Below are 21,242 nucleotides of genomic sequence, written 5' to 3' on the forward strand. Positions count from 1 at the left end.
GGCACCTGCCAATAGTCATGTTCAATCTTTTCCCTCATCCCCAGTAGAGCCTGTGTCCTCCAGGAACAGAAAACTTTGAAATATTTTCCACCAAAGCCTTTGAAAGTCTACTCAGTTCTTCCTGGCAGTATTTATCTGATGCTTCTTCATTCTTCAACAGGAAAATCCTTTGCTTCTCATCTATTAATTCCTACAAGGGAAATGTACAGAAATCTGATGTGTTGAAGGAATAGAAGAGATAAAATTTCAAGAAACTTTGTAGAAGACTGAACCCCATTCCCAGGAGAAAGTATTCTAGTGTAAGAAGACAAGTCACTGTGAAATGATAGATCCTGATTAGGATGCTAAGAAATCTGTGCAAGACCACAGTGAATGTTCTTGAAGTTCCTAGCCCTCAAGACCTTCTGTAAAAGGATGGTTCTGCATCCCACAATCTCTGGTTACTTGTGAGTGTCACATCCTGTAATCTGTCTTCAATGACACAATGATATAACAAGGCACAACAGATGAACAGTGGCCTGCAGTTGGACTCTAGTGAGAAACTGTTTCATAGGAACCAAAAAATATAGCTCTTCAGGGATGAATTATCGGTGTTCTGGGCAGGTTCGCAAGCCACAAACATTAACTGGGTGGAGATTTAGTACACTATATATTCATTATTCCAGCCATTAGAGATTTCTGGATAAAAAGCACCTGGAGTTTGGGGAGAAGACATGCAGTCTTTCACAACTCTATTCGTTATGAACACAGAATGCTTATCTTTGAATGAGACATGTACCCATGGTTGATGAAAGTGCACCAGAGCTACAGCCTTGAAGGGATCTCAGAGTCATGACAGTTAAGGACACAAACATTACCAGCAGCTTGTTCTGGAATTGCTGGTTTTCATCCTTGAAGGAGTGCTCCAGGAAGAGAGCAATGGCTTCCTTCTCACAGGCCGTGTGCACACCCAGCAGCTCCTGGAGCGTGTCTGTGGGGAGCCTCAGTCGCTGGGCCATCTGCTCACTGTAGTGGTCAGCTGCCTTCTGCACAGCAGCTGAGTTCTCACGCTGGGCCAGAGTTGTCACCGCATCATCCAGACAAGGCACAGCTCCGCTGTTGATGGCATCCACGTAGGTCGTCACCAGAGTCCCCAGTCCTTCACGAACCAGGAGTTTTAGGGGATAAATATGAAGTTATAAGTGAATGGGATCCAAGATTTTATGACTCCATTTCTGAATCTCTCACAGCTACACATGCACACACACACACACACACACACACACACACACACACACATCCTTCAGCAAGCCAGCAATTTCTTTTTTGTATTGTCCCTTTGTTTTTGTGGTTTTCTAGTTCACAATGTTAAAAATTAATATCAATCTTCACCTAATAAATTCAGCTATCTATGAAAACATAATTATGCATTTAAATCTTTAAAGGAAAATAGATTATATCAACAAGGAAAACAGATTGCATAACAAGGAAAATATATCATATTATTTCTTAAAAGTATGGACTTGCATGTTTAAACACTGGTATTTATGTTGACACTATTTAAATTTCCAAATTACATTTCACATTGTCATTCTAAAGAATTAATTAATATACAAGACATCTCCTATGAAATAGAATATATCAGCTTTATGCTTTAAACACCTGATTTTATAATCGATTAAAGTACCTTTTCACTAGAGACTTTATTATCAGTTGTTGAATTTTATATAGGTACGTTATAGCAATAGATACTAGTGATGAAAGTCTGCATTCTTAAAGAAGGATTTGTAATCTACAATTAATCATAAAACATATAGATTGTTCAGAGTAGAGACACAAGCACATTATCATTGTATAGCACAATTTTTAAAAACATACACATGCTAATAAGTTCAGCATATACTGCTCTATACAGAAGTGTGTTTAAAAAAAGGAAAAACACTCACGATTCCCAGTAACCTTAATTCCCTCTCTGAGGGTCTTGATCTTTGCATAGGTGAAGATGTAAGAAACAAAAGCCCTTGGTTTGTTCCTGGGAACTTAGGCTCCAGTTGGTCTTCTGAGATAGTCTCAATTTTTTCGTAAACAGATTCTTTATCATTCGTTGGCCGGTCAAAGACAAAACACTTTCCGTTTGGAAAGAAATTTCTAATTGCACTCCCTGGGCAAATTGGATGCTTGGACTTGGGACTGTTGCCTTAGTGTTGGGGAACAGAAAGCAATGGGAATAGTCTTAGAGCAGAAAGCAAATGATGGAGCCTCTTGTCTATGTGGAGCAATTCTGCACTCACGGGTCTCTTACCATAAGCATGTAACACTTCTTTGCATGTCAAAAGTATAGCAAGTTTGTACTGGTAGAAGTCTGGTGAAATATTTCAGGAGACACTTGACTCCACTGGAAGAGCATATGGCTGAAATCCACAACCTGAACATGGCATCAAGTAGTGGTGTGTCCTGTTGACTGAACGGCAAAAGGCTTAATGTGATTTCTGGCCCAATCATTCCTTTGTAATAAAGGAACTGTGGTACCCAAGAATGATGCCATGGTTACTCAAGGAAAACTACTTTGATGCTGAAAGAATTTGTTTTTTGTGAATTCCAAATAAGCACATCAAAAAATAAAAGTGTTCTTCATAGCTTGGGGAGGGAAGGTGGGACTATGAACATATGGAGGATATATAAGTGTAGAGATCTGATGTGCACATTCAGACAGTACTTGAGGAAACTGCCATATTGGCTATTTTCTCCCTTTCTCTCATGTGGATATGTGTGGTGTACGTACGCATGTTTGCCTGTGTCTGGGCATATGTGGGTGAGAGTACACATGCATGTGTCTGCATGGGGAAGCCAGATGTTGTCTCTAGGAGTCCTCTTCAGCCAGTCTCCACCTTTTCAATGAGGCAGGGTTTCTCATTTCAAACTGGAACTGTCCAGTACAGCCAGTCTGGCTCGCCAGCATGCTCCAGCGCTATCCTGTGGTGTCCTTAGCCTGTGCACTGGATTGGAGGTGGACTATCATACCCACCCAGTGTGGGGAGCCCATTTTCAAGTTCCTAGTGGCTTTACCCAGCAGGTCTGCATAGAGAGGATGATTGGACCATGGGCCTGAGTACAGTGTCTGAGATGGTCTGCACTTGGCTGTGTGGGAAAGGTTTTCGCTCCACCCCTTAGCATTTTCCATAAATATCCTAGGGCAGAGACAGTCAGGGCTGGTTGGAATAGGTTCCAGGCCCTTCTCAAGGCTATCCTGTATTTTCTGTTTATTTCCACACTCTAAATCCTTATATCTAATATTTTCCTACTATTCTCACTCAAGAAAACTCTAAGGAGCTGTGGGGTTGGGAGTAGCCTTCACACCACCCTACATTTATGTAAGCTCTGGAGATTGTACCTCCAGTCCTCACACTTGGGTGACACATGCTTTAAGCACCAAGTTGTAGATGTAACCATCTTGTTAAATAAGAAACACAGCCAATTGCAGAGTTAAAGGCCAAGAGGTCAGAGCAATAGCTGAGAGCTGAAAACCTTACCCTTCACTGCTTCTGCTGTCTTTCCTCTCCACAAGAGAGTTACTTCTGTGTGTTTTTTCTTTTTATAGACTTTCTGTTCTGCTTTCTCATTGGTTGTAAACCCAACCACAATGAGTTCCTCGTCACTGCCTGTCTTACAGACCTCCCAGGTCTTCTATGGTTGGTATTGAGTATTAAACGCATGTGTCGCCATGCGTGGCTGTATCCTAGAACACACAGAGATCCGCCTAGCTCTGCCTCCCAAGTGCTGGGATTAAAGGCGTGCACCACAACCACCCAGCTTCTACTATGCCTTGCTCTGACCCCAAGGCAACTTTATTAACATACCAAATAAAATCACATTTTACAAATATAGTATTCACCACTTCTCCCACAGCTCATGCACTAGGAATTTTTATTGAATCATTTGACTGTTCATTTCATGAAAATTTAACAATATGAGATGATAAATGTGCCATCTGCTTCACTGGAGTAACCAACTTAGTACCTACATGTGTTCAACCTCATTCCAGTTACAACATTCAAGTAGAACAATAAATGTTTTCTGAAAATTGCATACAGTACTGTCAACCTTTTTATCAAAAATTATGGAAGAGGATCTTGATGAGTTTGAAGCTCCCATGGTCTCTATAGGGCATTCCAGGCAAGCAAAATCTACACTGTGAGATCTTGTCTCAAAAAAAAACAAAAAGTAAATCAAACAAACAAATAAACCAAATTTGTATAAAACAAAGGAAAGAAGGAAGGAAGGAAGGAAAAGCAAGAAAGAAGGAAGGAAGGAAAGAAAGAAAGAAAGAAAGAAAGGAAGGAAGGAAGGAAGGAAGGAAGGAAGAAAGCAAGAAAGAAAGAAGGAAAGAAAGAAAGAAAGAAAGAAAGAAAGATAGAAAAAAGGAAGGAAGGAAAGAAAGGAAGGAAGGAAGAAAGAAAGAAAAGAAAAGAGAAAAGAAAAAGAGGAAAGGAAAGCTGGGTTGTAGCATACACCTTTAATCCCAGTAAATGGGAGGCTAAGTCGGGAGAAACTGAATTCCAGGCTAGCCTAGACTGGGCTACATAGTGAATACCAGGCTGGCTAGGGGCTATATTGTGATATATTGTTTAAAAATAAAACAATAATAGAAGATTATAATGAAAGGATTCTAGCCAGTGTGGTGAGCATGGCTCTGGCAAGCCTTTCCCTTCCCCCATTCCCTCTGCCTTGCTAAAGACCTTCAGACTACATCCTCAAAGCTACCCACCAAGGTCTATTCCCTATTTTGGCCATTTCTTCTTCCTGATAGACCAACTACCAAGGTCCAGCTATCAATGTATTGAAGCCCAACAATCAAAAGCCCCCTTTGGCTCACCTAATTAACATGCCCAATTAAAATTAAACACCTCATCCTAATATGAGGTTTCCCCTTTAACTTTTGTAAACTGTCATTTGTCTATGGGCCAGGTCTGTCTCCCCTCTATCCAGAAGTATTGAGATTTTGGGAGGTCCAGCCCCTCAAAAGGCCCCTCCCAGGGTCCAAGAAGAACCTACAACCAGCTGATAATCTAATCTTTGTTGGTATTAAGTGACTCTATGCACACAAAATTCTTTAGTCCATACACTTTGGTCTTCTAAGTCAGTTCTCTCTCTGCACAGCTTCTTTTCTGCTCTCTTACTTAGCTCCTTTCTTGCCTGATTCTCTCTGCACATTTCTGCTATTCTCTCTATGTGCTATCTTAATTCCTTCATCTTAGTTCTGCCCCATCTTTGTCTTTCTCATCTGTCCAGTTCGTTCCCATCTAGCTCCTCAACCATCTCCTTCTTCCTCATCTTGTTCTTCCCCATCTGGCTCTTCCTCATCTTCCATTTTGTGGTGATACTATATTTGTAAAATGTGATTTTATTTGTATGTTAATAAAGTTGCCTTGGGGTCAGAGGTAGCCATAACAGAAGCTGGGCGGTGGTGGTACACGCCTTTAATCCCAGCACTTGGGAGGCAGAGCCAGGCAGGATCTCTGTGTGTTCAAGGATACAGACAGCATGGCAACACACGCCTTTAATCTCAATACCAACCATAGAAGACCTGGAGGTCTGTACAAACAGGCAGTGACGAGGAGGTCATGTGGCTGGGTTTACAACCAATGAGAAAGCAGAACAGAAAGACTATATGAAAGACAGGACACACAGAAGTAGGTCTCTTGTGAGGAGGAAGGACAGCAACAGCAGTGAAGGGTAAGGTTTTCAGCTCTCAGCTATTGCTCTGACCTCTTGGCTATAAACTCTGTATTTGTCTCTGCATTTCTTATTTAACAAGATGGTTACATCTACATTTGGTGCCCAACATGGCAAGAAATTCATTAAAAACTGCTTGCCTTAGCAGTGGGCCCGGCTCCCTAGCTCGGGCCTAACCAGGGCCAAGCTTAGCTTAGGACTCAGGCCCAACTGACCTTAGCTACAAGCAGTTACTGCTGTAGCTGGAGTTACTTGCTTAATAAGCCAGGGCTATGAACAACTCAGGCCTGCAGGAGCTACCAGTAACTGCAGTAGCTACACGCAACTGCAGATAGGCTGCTTTTGGCTGAAACGCCAGCGCACGTGGTTGGTCGCAGCTTAAGGAAGCCAGGCTCAACTCAGCTCAAGTGGGAACACGTGGTTGGATACAAGCTTTTAGCCAGAACGTGGCCACGCTTCCTTGCTTTCTTGCTCTCCCTCTCTCTCTCTCTGGATTCCCACCTTGGATGCTAGGTAGTTGTGTTGAAATTCCCTCAGATTTTTCTGTTCTATGCAGAATTAGTAAGTCAATTATATCAGATATTTTAAAGGAAAACTATTTAAAAGAGATTTTTTTCCACATTTAAAAAAAATGGGTTTTAGGTGTACATTGGAAGAAAATTGGGCTTTGTTTGAAATTTAGGCAGTCTGACAATGGAACAACTATATGAGAAGATTAATCTTGATCGAACTATGTACATTATTCTTCTTCTTATCCTTATTTTACAATTTAAAAAGATAATCAATTTAAGTGCCAGGATAAAAATTTTAGAAAAACTTGTTAAACCTGTTAAAATGAATTATAGAGAAATTCAGATTCAGACAGAAGAAATTAACAGTGAAATTGTTTCAGGATTGGATTATAAGGTTACAGAAAGAAAGCCTGTTTTCACACAATAACCCTTAATTTATCCGGTAACCATAAACCAGCTACCTGGTCAAGTGAATACACAAAATATTTAGACTCCAGTTGAAATGTTAGACTTACGAAGGTTTAAGGAGGCAATAGTATCTTATGGCATGCATTCCCCATATGTAAGGCAAATGTTAAACTCCTGGTCAACTTATAATAGGATTATACCACAGGACTGGTAGGAGCTGGCACAGGCTGTTCTGGAACCTGGACAACAGCTCCAGTGGCAAATGTGGTTCAAAGAGGAAGCTAAAAACATAGCAAATGATATCCAAATCTAATTCTATGTCCAATGGAAGCCTTGAATGCATGGGACAAAGTTGAGGAACCAGGAAAGAAAACTGAGTCATTCACAAAGGTTATACAGGGCCCAAAAGAATCTTTCACAGATTTCTCACAAAGACTGACTTCAGCAGTAAAGAGAATGGTCCCAAATTCAGAAGCTAGCCAGATAATAATTGAATTTTGGATTTTGAGAACACAAATGCAGCATACAAGAGAATAATCAGGCCATTAAAGGCAAGATCTACACCCTTGGAAGATTGAATTAGAGAGACGGTTAATGGTGAGGCTCAGGATCATGATAATATGTGGGTAGGAGAAACAATTTCAAGAGGTTTGAGGAATGTCAGATGTTTTGGACATGGAAGACAAGGACATTTGAAAAGGGACTGTAAACAGGTCACTTATAGAAGCAATGTTTCTTCAAGGAACAATGGCAACAGAATGCCCCTTCCTTCTGGAGTATGTAGAAGGTGTGGTAAGGGAAGACATTGGACCAACGAATGTAGATCAACAAGGGTCAGACAAGGTAATACTTTGCCTCAGTCTTCGGGAGGCTCCCAGAGGGGCCTCAGGCAGGCCCCAACAGTGAATCCAGTTCAGACATTTCCTGCAACCATAGAGGAGACCCCTACTCAGAGCAGTTAAATAACCAAATGCCTATTGGAATAAACCAGGCTACTCAGAGTAATAGAACAACTGAGACAGAGAGAACAGAAAATTCAAGAGAAACCATACAGAAAAATTTTTGGCAAACTTCTATAAATGAACAAAGACCAAAATTAACAAGAAAAATAAATGGTGTTTTGTTGTCTGGTCTGGTAGACACAGGTGCTGACGTGACTATAATTGCACCAGAATTTTGGCATCCATCTTGGCCTCTTCAGGAGGTAAATGTTCAACTGTTAGGAATTGGAACATTATCTCAAGTGAAACAGAGTGCAAGATGGCTCAAATGTATAGGCCCAGAAGGACAGAGAGGAAAATTAAAACCATATGTGGGCTAACATAGCTATGAACCTGTGGGTTTGGGACCTGTTACAACAATGGAATACTCAGATTAACATCCCTCCAACCTCAGAAATAAATCATAAACTAGCACATTTCTGAGAGAAATATTAGAAGGTATTATTATATTGAGTGGTCACCGGCCATCTATATTATAAAAGAAATCTGGTAAATGGAGAATGGTAACAGACCTTAGAGCAATTAACAATTTATCCCTTTGGCCTTTATCTCTCCAAGCTATCTCTGCTCCCGCAGTTTCTGGCAAGACAGGAGAAGTGTGCTTCATCACTAGGCAACTTGGCTAGGCAAGTTTCACTATGGGTAGAAGTACCTGTAAGTAGGAACCCTTTAGTTCTGAGTTAATTGTTAAGGGGGGGGATCTAAAACCAGAGATAAGACCTTGGAAAGGAGAAAGTTAAGCTTAATTAGCACATCCACCAGGCCTTCTCAAAAAGATAGTCTGGATGCTTAAGTCTGTTCTTAGAGAGTACAGAGGTATCTCTGATAAGATACTTTCATCTGTCTGGGGATGGTCCTGGCCAGATGCTGCTAATGATGATAATTACAGAAAGGTCTGAAATTAGTGATCCTGGCTGCATTACTACACAAAAGGTTATCTAAGTATTCTTTTAGTAGAGGGGAAATAGTGCCCAATAAATGATACAAGAGCTACAGTAGTACATGAGAAATTCATAGCAGGAAACAGCTAATGATCAAAAGCCAATATCACCAAGACCCTTGAGCCTCAGTTTGACATCTGGGAGGCCCTTTGGCTTCTTCCAGGTATTAGCTTGTCATGATCAGCTCAAATCCTACTTCATACTGTTGCAGCTTGTGGCACAGAGGCAGTCCTGTGTCCTCTGGAACAAGTGCCTCTCCCCCTCCCCCTCGTTCCTTCCCCTTCTCCCTCATCCTCTGTCTCCTGTCTTTGTCTCTTATTTCCTGCCCTCTCTCCCTCTGGAACAACAAATCTCCTCTGTGCTGAGAAGTTGGTCTTGGGTTGGCCTGGGCTGGATGCTTTTCTTTGCAGATGTAACTTCAGGACTGTGAGGACTGGTTTCACAGGCTGCTTTCCCATCTACTATGTTTTTAATGTTTTCAGAAAGCAAAGACAGAGATGAAAGCAGTGAACAAATCAAACTGCTATTCCTCACAAGGCTTCATGAGCGTCACACTCTGGATAATAATGTCCATGAAAATAGTTTATAGACCATTAATATCACCGATCCTGACACTGTAGCATGAATAAAAATAGACTGTTGTGATGAATTATGATGGATACTAAGAAGACATAGACTAAAAAGACACGTCTGTCAGTTTACTTAGAACACAGCTGTTTTGCAGACAGCATAACTCCAGCATTAAAAACAAACAAACAAAAAATGCAAAAACTATGTTCCTCCATGAGAAGAATAATGTAGAACAATGTGAAAATATATTTGAGAGGGGCGAATGTATGATAAATTTGTGAGTAAGAATTATGTAGCTAACTATTTCTTAAAGGAAGGCAGACACAAAAAAACAGGCAATACAAATGTCTGGACTTGGAGAAGTTTAGATGTGTTTTACTCTAGATGTTAAGTACAACTGTAAAGAACTTGGCTTTGAGTAGTTTTGCTGTGCTCTAGGCTCTACTTTTCTCAACAGAAATTAAACACCAATTCCCAGGCATTATCAGGCAATGACCTATCTGCGTTGCTACAGATCTCCATCCCACTGCAAATACCAAAGGACCCCACAGAGGATGGGAGCAGCTAAGCAGATCCCAGCCCTTCCCAGCCCCCAACCCAGCATTCCCTATACCTGGGATCAGCTTCAGTGCGTTCTCCAGGTACTGGTCCTCCGTGATGTCTTCTCCATTTAACTTCAGCTCCAGCATGAAATCCCGAACAGTCCAGATGAAGTCTGGAAAGAAACTCACAAACTCTGAAGAATTCTTTATTCCATCAGGATTTGGGGAAGACTTTGCCCTGATCAGCTCAGTGAGTTCTGTGACATAAACTGGCATTCAGTTAAGGAAAAGTGAATTCATACACACATTCTCATGATTCTCTTATTAAAAATAAACCACAACAAACACTTTTCTTCCCCGGGTCTCCTCTGCCCCACCCAAAGCCACACAGTGATAGGGCAGGTCAGTGCCTCCATATGCATTCCAGAGCACTCAGTAAAACATGGCGGCTCAGGTTCTGCAAGGATTACTGCAGGTGCTGCAGGGCCTGGTGGTTTATGGTGCCCATGCTGTTGTAGACGAAGGTGCTGCTCAGAAGCACAGCCAGGGCGAAGATCCATGAGTCATTCTTAGGGTCACCCTGGAAGACACATGAGGGCAGAGGGCTGAGGAGAGCACTTCTCGGGAGTCTATTTGGACTGGCCCTGTGGCCTTATTATCCCAGGAATTCTGAAGGCCAAAGCAGGGGCAGCAAGAGTGCTTTTTCTGCCTAGAGGAAGAATCCAAGGTCGGCCTGAGAAACTTAATGAACCTGTATCGCTCTGCACAGAACAGAGCTCTAAGTGGAGCAAGGACCTTGGTGTAAAAATTAGAAGAGAGCTTGAAAGCTCTCTTCTGAAAAATTAGGAATAAGCTTGAAGTCATTTGCTCAGGAAATGACTTTGACAGGAAGATCCCACAGACTCTAAGAACAATTAATAATGGGATCTCATGAATAGGAAAAAGTCTGTAACAGTTACACATCTGCCAGATAGTCAGTATTCAGAATATATAAAGAATTAAAAACAAAAACAAACACAAAACTGAACATCAAAAAACCAGATAGCCTGATTTAAAATTTGGATAGAAAACTAAAGAGAGAGCTCTCCAACAGTGAAACACAAAAGACTAAGAAACACCTAAAAAAAAGGTTCAACATTCTCAGCCACCAGGGAAATGCAAGTTAAAACTGCTTTCTGATTTCATTCCTATGGTAGTCAGAACAGCCAAGAGCAATAGAACAAACAATAGCACATGCCTTTAAGTGCTGGTACACATGTGAGCTCACATGACAGCATGACAAGGTCTGCACAATTTCAGAGTAGACAAGGTCCCTGCCGAGAAGAGAAACAGACAAAGTCCTACAGAACATTAGTTTTAAAACTATGATTATTGCTTCACAGATGGTTTCAAAGTACTTACAAATATGCCAATGACATTCTTTATAATGAAGAATCCTAAAATTCACAGGAAGTCACAAAATACACTCTTTAACCATATTAATCTTAAACAAGAACAGCCACAAACATCCTGATTTAAAACAATTACTGGGCTATAGTAATCAGAGCAGTATGGTTTATTCAAAAAGCTTTTCCAAAGTGCTGTTAACAGATACCACAAGAAGAGAAAAGGAGGTAACAATGGTGTAACACAAATCTTAAAAGGTCTTATTGATTAAAAAAACTCAGAGCCAGATACTGGGATGAATGCTGAAAGGTAAGAGAGACAGAACAAGCCTGCCACAAGTTCTTACCTCTACAAATCCTCAGCCTCAAGAGCGTGGGTTCCTGTTTCCTCACACCCTATATACCTTTCTGTGTCCTGTCATCTTACTTCCTGGGATTAAAGGTGTGTGTGCTTCCCAAGCAAAGGCATGAGATCTCAAGTGTTGGGATTAAAGGTATATGCCACCATGCCTGGCTCTGTTCCCAATGTGGCCTTGAACTCAAAGAGGAAATGCTGAGGGATGTCTTTCTATATGCTGTGAATGTACATTGTCCCTATTGGTTAATAAATAAGCTGCTTTGGCCTATGGCAAGGCATCTTAGAGGTATGCAGGAGAGAAGAGAGATAGGAAAGAGAAAGGTAGAGTCTAGGAAGACACAAGCCAGCTGCCCAATGAGCAACATATAATGGGACACAGGTAAAGCCTTGAAACATGTGGCAGAACATAGATAAATAGAAATGGGTTAAATGATAAGAGCTTGCTAGTGAGAAGCTTGAGCCTATGCCATCCAGTTTATAAATAATATAAGCCTCTGTGTGTTTACTTGGGACTAAGCAGCTGTGGACGGCAGGGCCAGGCAAGAATGGAGAAAACCTCTAGCTACCTTTTGGCTGCCCCAATGTGTTAGCTCGACTTTTTGCTAAAACTTCAGAGAATTTAAAAAGAAGTTCTAAAATTGACCTAAGAAAACCTTTCTACTTCATATCTCATGTGGACTGAGATATAGAGACACCAAGGTACAGAGATACCAGGTCTCTGTCTTTCAAATGATAGGATTAAGGGTGTGTGCCATTGCTGTCTGGCCTGTATGTCTAATCTAATGGCTGGCTCAGTCTTCTAATCCCCAGATAGGTTTTATTGGGCTTCACAATTTATAACCACACGTGGACATTGTCAGTCTCGGAATATCATGATGAATCCCATTAATTTATATAATTATCCTGTGTCAATGAGTACCCTTAAAGTATGATAATAACAAAGTATATAAACCAATGGAACAGAGTAAGAGGCTCAGAAATAATTCCATGAATTAACTATCAACTGATCTTTGCCAAGGCTGTCAAAGACACACAAAGCAGGAAGACAGTGTCTTCAAGAAATAGTGCTGGGGAAACAGGGCATCCACATGCAGAAAAGCAGAATTAGATCCTATGCACATCATACACAAAAGTCAGCCCAAAATGATATAGAGTTAAATGCTAAGAAATGAAAATGGTTATAGCAATCCCACCAGTGTGCATGTGCAAAGGCAGCACTCAACTGCCAAGGCAGGGGCTCAAGCTGGAGTGGTGACTGGACAAAGAAAACATGCTATACATTTGCAATGGACTCTGATACAGACATACAAAAAAGAAATCCTGTGATATAAACGTCTATGTGAACATGGCAAGCATCTAGGAAAGTGGAATGACCAGGCATAGAAAGACAAAGGCCATGAAGATTCCACCCATATACCAATCTTGAACAAACAAAAGTTGAATGGAAATAGCAAAACTCTGGTTACCAGTGTCTGAAGGAGGGAATATCAGAGATTGGACAAAATTCATGGAATTTCAGTTACAAAAGAAAAGGAATGAACAGACAACATAAAACCATGAGAAGAAAAATTAGTTTCTAAACATGAATCTGGACAATGGCATTTTTAGCTATGACACAAAAAGTACAGGAAATAAAAATCAAAATTAGACAAATAGGGTGGAATCCAACTAAAAGCTCCTTGCCAGAAGAAGAAATAACCAAGAAAAGATACAAAACAGAATGGGAGATCAATGTTTGCAAACTACATGTTTTCTAGGAGATATTCAAAATATATTAAAAATCATGCAACTAAACAGAAAGACAAATTCAATATGAGATTGAGTATGAGAAAGAACTTAAATATGCATTTCTAAAAGAAAAACACACAAGTAGCTAATAGGTTTATAGTGAACATCACTGATCTTTAGGGAACTGGAAGTCAAAATTGAAATGGAGTATAATCACACATCTTAGGCTGACTATCAGTAAAACACAGAAGTCAACAATGTTTGAAGAAGGTAGAGAAAAAATGACTTGTGCTATTGGACAGTACATAAATTGTATAAACACTCTGAAGTGCATCAAAGTGTTTCCTAAATTAATAAAATAGAAGCTCTGTATGATCCAGAGATCTCATTTCTATGCATAAGGAATGGTTTAACCTATATTTTGACTTGATGGAACTTTTAAATCACCATGGAAACAAATCTCTGGGCATTTCTATGAGCTGTTATCTAGATTACATTGCCTGGGAGACCTGTCCTAAAGATGAGTGGTACCACTCCATTGGCTGGGTCTCAAGCCGAAGGAAAGGGAGGAAGAGAATGAACACAGGACTTTGATCCTCTGCTTCACAGTTGTAGATGAAATGTGACCAACTGCCTCATGTTCCTGCTGCTTGTGTTGATGGGCTGTATCCCTGGAGCTGTCAGAACAAACCCTTTCTCCTCTAAGTCAGATTTTCTTTTTGTTTGTTGGTTGTCAGTTATTTGGTTACAGAAAGTAGACCAGACAGTGCAAATCCAGGGAGTGAGGACAATCCCCAAGAGCCAGGCTCATCTATGTTTCTTGCACCATTATTCAGAACCAGTCATAAATGCTTCTCAGTGACTGAATGAGGAAAGACAATGTGGACACGAAGACAGCACTTAAAAAGGAAAGAAAGCCTCTCATTGGAAACAGTATGTAACAAAGACTCTTGCAGTCCTGCTCCTCAATACCCTTTCCCACAGTCTGTGGAAGAATCTAACAACCAGCTGAGGAATCTAATCTTAATGAATCTACGTCCATGAAACTCTTTAGTCAATATACTTATTCTTCTGAATCAGTTCTCTCTAGATACAGCTTTTATTCCACTCTCTTAATTAGCTCCTTTCTTGCCTGATTTCTCTCTACATTTTTCTGCTGTGCTTTCTAAATTCTATCTTAATTCTCCCATCTAGTTCTTCCCCAAAGTTCTTCCTCATCTAATTTTTTCCCATCTAGTTCTTCCTCATCTAAATCTTTCCCATCTAGTTCTTCCCCATCTAGTTCATCCCCATCCTCCATCTCATTCTTCTAGTCCTCTCTTCTAGTCTCCCTCAGGTCTCTGAGGCTTACAGTTATATACCCATACAAAGCAGCAATTCTCTGACCAAGGCAAGGTCACACAGGCTTGGATTCTTACAGGTTCAAACAGAGGTGATAAGATCCACCCAAAGAGCAGTAATTGTCAGATATCCTTTGCCACCCAAAAGGGAAGTGACTAATGGGGAACAGTATCAACTAAAGGCTAAATTCAGTTAATAGATCTAAAAAGGGGCATATATGTACTTAAACTATATTCTTAGAAGTGGCTAGGTAAAATATTAGGATTCTATAAGTCACTGCCTTTATTTCTTGGAGCCGTATCTCTCTCAGCTTAACTCAGCTGCCCGTTTTCTGGAAGGGCAGGGGAAGTGTAGCTAGGTAACTAAGCAACCTGTGTCACAGCTTGATATACCTGGTATGTAAAAGCCTTTTTGTTCTGAGTTAATGGGAAGTCTAGAGATAACACTTGCAAGAAAGAAGGTTAATCATAATTAGCACATTCACCAAGACTTCTCTAAAAGATAGTCTGGATGCTTATCTGTCTGAAGTCTGTTCTTAGAAAGTCTGGGAAGTATCTCAGAGAAGATACTTTTGTCCAGAGAAGGTCCTGGGCGAATATTGCTAATGATGATAATTACAGAAAGGTCTCAAGTTGGGGGTATGGCTGTGTGACTGCTGTTAGCACAGTTGGAAAATGTTCTCCAAAGACCTTAACTGTAGAGGGGAAACTGTTACAAATGAACCATCAAACATACTGTTTTAGGAATGGAAAAGCTACAATAGCACACAAGAAATTCATTGCAGGAAACAGCTAATATTCAAAAGCCAATATCACAAAGACTCCTTAAGACTTGGCTTTATCCTCTGAAGGAGTTCTTAACTCTTCCAGGTAATAGCTTTTGCCATAATCAGCTGAATTCCTACCTCATATTTCTGCTGCTCACAGCAAACCTTAGAAAAGTGTGCTAAATGACACAATCCAAATACAGAAATGCAGTGTTACTAATGCCTCTCTGGAATGAAATGGAAAACATGGGAATTTAGACACTGCTCTCATATGTCTAAACTAAGGGAAAGAATAAAGGATGAATCAGCCGGCAAGATGACACAGGGTGGAAAGTCTCTTACTGAACAGGCCCAACAGTTTATTTCAATGTCTGGACCCCAATGAAGGAAGAAGGAATTGTAGCATGAATACATACACACACACACACACACACACCACACACACACCACACACACACACGCACACACACACGCACACGCACACGCACACGAACATGGTTGCATACCATGTACCACATAATATCTCACATACAACAATAATTATTTTTAGTTCACTCAGCTCACTTATTTAAGAAAGCCAAATTCATCTTAATTAGTTATTGTGGGACAAACATGTACCTTCACTGAACGTACAGAGTCAGCTGTCTTAAGAACTTCTAAAATGCCCTGTGGACAGTTTCACCATAAAAAAAAAATGTGATAAATTCCATCATTAAAAAAAAAAGTGAACCCAAGGGATTGGACAGACAGCTCAGTGGTAAGAACACTTGTTGCTCTTCCAGAGGACTGAAGTTTGGTTCCCAACATCCACATCAGACTGCATCTCACTTTCTGTAACTCTAGCACCAGGGAATCCAAGGCCTCTAAACAGCAAGAATATCTGTACTCACAAGCATATACCACAGGTAGACACACATACTACACACAGTAAAAATATATCTTTTAAAATGTAAACCTAACTCCTTAACCCCATTTCCAAAATGTATCCTTGGTATCTCAGAAGACAAGTCAGAAGTCATTCTTAATCCACAGAGATGGGCTGATATCATCCACCTTCTCATCCAAGCATCCTTCACCTACCTGTGCCTCATATGATGTCATCCACATTCTTATCAAGCATCCTTCCACCTACCTGTGCCTAGTATGATGTCCACATTCTATCAAGCATCCTTCCACCTACCTGTGCCTAGTATGATGTCATCCACCTTCTCATCAAAGCATCCATCCACCTAATTGTTCCTCATAGAAGTAGCACTGTGGTGCCTGGGTCACCTTTCAAAATGGAAGACCTTGTTTGTCTAGCTGTGGGAGTGATGATGGGTAACAGCTCTCATTTGCCAGCACTTTGAATGGCAAAGGTTTCCAGAGCAGACTCCAGTGATGGGTAGGCAAGAAAGATGAAGACTCAGTACCCTTGACCCAACAAAGGCTAGCTCAAAAGTTTCCATCCCAGCTTTCCTGGAGTTCAGAGGTCAGAGGCTGCTCCATGACAGCTCATCCTCTCTCCATCCTGCTTCTTTCCACTTGCTGGACTACATCAGAGTACACACAGGTAGGATCCTCAGTGAAACTAGGAGGGTTCTTGGAAGGGAAAATCTTTATTTGTTCACTAATATCTAACTACTATGCCTAGAATCTAGGAATTTAACTGCTAAGTAAACATTTCTTGGATTGAATCAAATCATTCACACAAATGGCAAGAAATAAAAGCATGTTTTGCCTAATATAATAATCTGACCACTGGGCAGTGGTGGTGCATGCCTTTAATCCCAGCACTCAGGAGGCAGAGGCAGGCAGATCTCTATGAATTCTAGACTAGCCTGGTCTACAGAGCAAGTTCTAGGACAGGCTCCAAAGCTACACAGAGAAATCCTGTCTCAAAAAACAAACAAAAAAGAAAACAAAAAAAAAAAAAATCTGACATTATTTAAGTATGAAATCTAAATAGCTCAGTGTTCATCTCACCTGCTGTCCTTCAGTTGTAGAACTATTAGATCTTTTCACGAATAGATCAATCAGTTAGATAATAAGAAGTCATAAGGGTCAGCCTTGCTGCAAGCTACAGGAAAAATGTAATAGAATCCAGCTATTATCTCAAAAGCTACTACTTGGAAAGATCAAGGACTTTTCCAAAGGTCAAGCCACGGCTTAAGAAGTCTTCCTGATATTTTAGCTTTTGTATATGTATTAGCCAATTCCTACAATGAAATACCTATCAAACATCCAAGCCAAATGATCTCCTAAATTAAGGTAAATTAAGCTCAGATCCTCCTTTCTTATACAGCCTTAGTGGTATTTATAGTTTGAGCACATAAATTCCCTTTTTCTGATACATAAACCAATTTTAGCTCTTAGTTGACCTCCTCCCTTACCACTCCCTTTTTGGGTTGTAAAGAAAACCTGATGGTCTCTGCCTGAGGAAAACTCTCATCTGCATTTAGGACCCTGTAAGAATTGAAGCCTGGCATCTTGCTATTGTATGGGTATATAACTGTAAACCTCAGAGACTGAGGAGGATTTTGACTGGAGAACTAGATGGAGAACTAGAAGAATGAGATGGAAGATGAGGAAGAGCCAGATGGGGAATAACGAGATGAGAAAGACCAAGATGGGACAGAACTAAGAGGAGAGAATTAAGACAGAACTTAGAGGGGACAGCAGATAGAAGTAGAGAGAAATCAGGCAAGAAAGGAGCTAGGCATGAGAACAGAACAGAAGCTGTGTAGATAGAATTTTATCCCTGAGGAACGAAGTAGAAGGAAGAAAGAGTTCAGTGTACTGAGATTCTCCCCCATCCCACCCCAAAAAAAGTAATTCACGCCAATTGTAGCTTCTCCTCTGAGCCCCTGGGAAGAAGATTATTAAGGCTGGACCATAATAATTTTCAAGACAGCCTGAGCCTCAGCCTACCTTTTCCACATCCCCCAGGCCTTCGGTGTCCAGGAGGACCAGGGTGTGCTTTGGCTTGGTGGGATGTGGCACACACCACATCCAGATACCCTTGGTTTGAGACTGCACGGTGGAGCCCAGAGGGAACCCTGCGGGAAGAGGTGAGGAGTTTGGGTCAGTAGGTGAACGTCCTGCACAGATAGCCTCGATGGAAGATAAGGTAGGCAGAGGAGAGATATTGCAAGTTGTAACTCCATCCCCGATCCCTTCCTCAGCCTCTGCTACCTGTCTCCCACACAGCTGCCTCTGTGATCTCACTATGGTCCCGGATCGATGAACCCAATGACTGGAGTGAAATCTCAGAAACTGTTGAGAGAAGCACTTCCCCATTAAGTCCTTCTCTCGGGTGTTTGGACACAGCCATGAGAAGGCAAAGCAGAGGACAGTGCCCACGGAAAGCAGATGTGACAGTAGAATTGGCAGTGCTGCGAATCTCAACACTCAAAACGGTGCTTCATCTTTCCTCAAAAATGTCTTAGTTCACAGTCCTCTATTTCAAGGTAGAGGGGACATTTAACATGAGAATGAGGTCACCCAGGGCTCCAGATGCAAACAAAGACACATCCAGGAATCAGAAACCATGGAGCCCCCTGCCCCTGTAGCTGCAGTGAGAGAGTTTTGAGCCAGCCACTGTTGTACACACCTGCAATCCCTGTAGGCAGGAGACAGAGGCAGGAGAATTGCCATTAGTTTGAGACCACCTGGGACTACATAGCTAGAACCAGGCCAACCCACAAGATTGCCTCAAAAAGAAAGCACTTTTCACGAATTGTGGGAAATGGTATGCTTTCTGAGTCAGAGACATGCAAGAAGGAAAAAAAAAAAAACCTAGAAAAAGAAATTTATTATAATAGTTTTTGTGTTCAAAGTTATTAAAGTGGCAAAAACAAAAGCACAGCTATAAAAGGCTATAATCTCCTTTTCAAAGTTTTTTGATATTTATTTATTTCTAAATAAAAATTTTTAAGACTTCCTTATTTCATTTGATGAATATCAGAATTTTGCCTGCACCGTGTGCATGCCTGGTGCCCATAAAGGCCGAATAACGGCATCAGATCCTCTAGAGCTGGAGTTCGGGGAAAATTTTGAGTCACCACGTGGGTGCTGAGAACCAAATCCTGTCTAAGAGCAGCAAGTGCTCTTCACCACTAGACCATCTATCCAGCCCTACCCATTTTTAAAGTCTTAAGTAGTCAAAGACCTTTCTCTCTGATGGAAATATTTTATTGAGAAAGGAAGCCTGCTGTATGAGACCAGAGACTGACACACAGGATCCCATTGCTTAGGGCATCAGAAATGTCCTGTCTCTAAGACAGTTTTCCCTTAGTGGGATGGAAGGAAAGAATGCAGGAACCAATTAGTGTGGAGCAGTAATGAGTCATGCACTTAGCATGAGAGGATGGCTTTGCTGCTGACAGGAGGTTCGCTTTCCTTTGTTCTAACTGGGAATAAGAATTAAGATAATGTGACAAAGACAGTCAAACCTTTGGCTAGTACCCGGCATGCCACTCACCATGATTCTGTCCTGCCAGGCGGTTCATCAGGTAAGACTTCCCTGTTCGATACAATCCAACAATAGCCACGACTACCACTGGCTGTGAAATCCTGTCCAGAATCTCGATGGCTTTTGGTTCACAGACAGCTGTTCCTGCGGTTTTCCACCAGACAAATGGGAGCCATCATTTGTGGTCTGGCCATAGCCACTTGCCAAGCTAGAAGAATCTGCAAGAAGAATACAAAGTTATTCTCCTCAGTGTTACTCCAGCCTTAGATGGCTTAGGACTGAGCATTTTTACATTTCTATTGGCTGTGAATAGACACAGAGGACGTTCTCCTCTTTCTCCATCATCCTTCCAAAGTTCTCAAAAGCTTTTGATAAGACACGGGCTGCCATCATCTATAAAGTTTTACTTTGGTGTGATAAAACCCAAACAGCGGTTACCTTCATTAAGGTCCTAAAATATGCTAAGCCTTGTAATGAATGCCTTCAGCATGTGACCTCCCAAAATCTGTAAGTACCTAGTTACAAATCACTGCACACTACCAATGACATATGTCAGTTTCCAAAACCTTAACAACACAGCAAAATGGCAGGCCAGTGGGTTCTAAGTCCTTGTTCCCTCTGAGAATAGATTTAAAGTGGCTGAAAATGTACAGGAGCTTTGAAGGGCAGCCATAAGTTACACAAACACTGAGATGTCCAAGTGAATAAACAGTGTGAATCACATGTGTATTTACTTGACTTTTCACTGCCTAGCCTTACCCCTAACCAGACACAGATCCTGTCTGCAGGAAGCAAAGCAGACCTTAATTGCCACAGGCTAACCTGGGGCTAACCTGGTCTCTGTTTTACCTAACTTGGATTTCAGCAGGCATTATTTGTTGAATATGATACCAAAATCTCAACATGAGTGAATAAATAGATAAAATCCATTCTGTAAAATTAAGAACTTTTGTGCACAAAAGGATTTAAAAAAGAGTATAGAAAGGCAACCCAAGAATGGGTGAAGAGTACTGTAAATTTATTTAATTAAGATTAAACAAATTTACAAAGATTATCTTAAACAAAGAACCGCTACAATTCACCACAGACAACTCAATTTCAAAATGGGCAAAACACTGGATTAGACATTTCCAAAGAAAGTTTATGAATGGCCATAAACACACAAGACAACATTCAATATTGTTAATTACTCTGTAAAAGAAAACTCTAAAATTGCAAAGAATTTGTTTGACAAAGATGCACTGTACAAACTGGGAAGGACCGGACTGAAAGATGAAGTGTCTACATTCTAACGATGACCCATCAGAAAGCTTTATTAGGAAAATGTGGGAGCAAAATGAAGAAACTTTAGTTACTCAAGTTCTGTCTTGGAGGGCTGGGGACCTGGTATAAAAGTCTACAGTCACATGGTCTCCTGTGATCTGGCTTCTTCTACTTCACTGAGATCGAGTCTTGCTTCTGGCTGACACACATACGTACCTGAAATCGCTTGCTTGCTTTTGCTCCTGTGTGCAGTTTAAGCAAG

At 41.0% G+C, this 21,242-nt stretch overlaps 1 pseudogene; it reads right to left on the bottom strand.

Moving 5' to 3' along the window:
• Window positions 1-9: 9 nt before the first annotated feature.
• LOC118576706 lies at window positions 10-19,932 on the bottom strand (annotated as a pseudogene).
• Between the last annotated feature and the right edge of the window lie 1,310 nt (window positions 19,933-21,242).

This window comes from Onychomys torridus, unplaced genomic scaffold (assembly GCF_903995425.1).
Source record: "Onychomys torridus unplaced genomic scaffold, mOncTor1.1, whole genome shotgun sequence".
NCBI classification, from domain to species: Eukaryota; Metazoa; Chordata; class Mammalia; order Rodentia; family Cricetidae; genus Onychomys; species Onychomys torridus.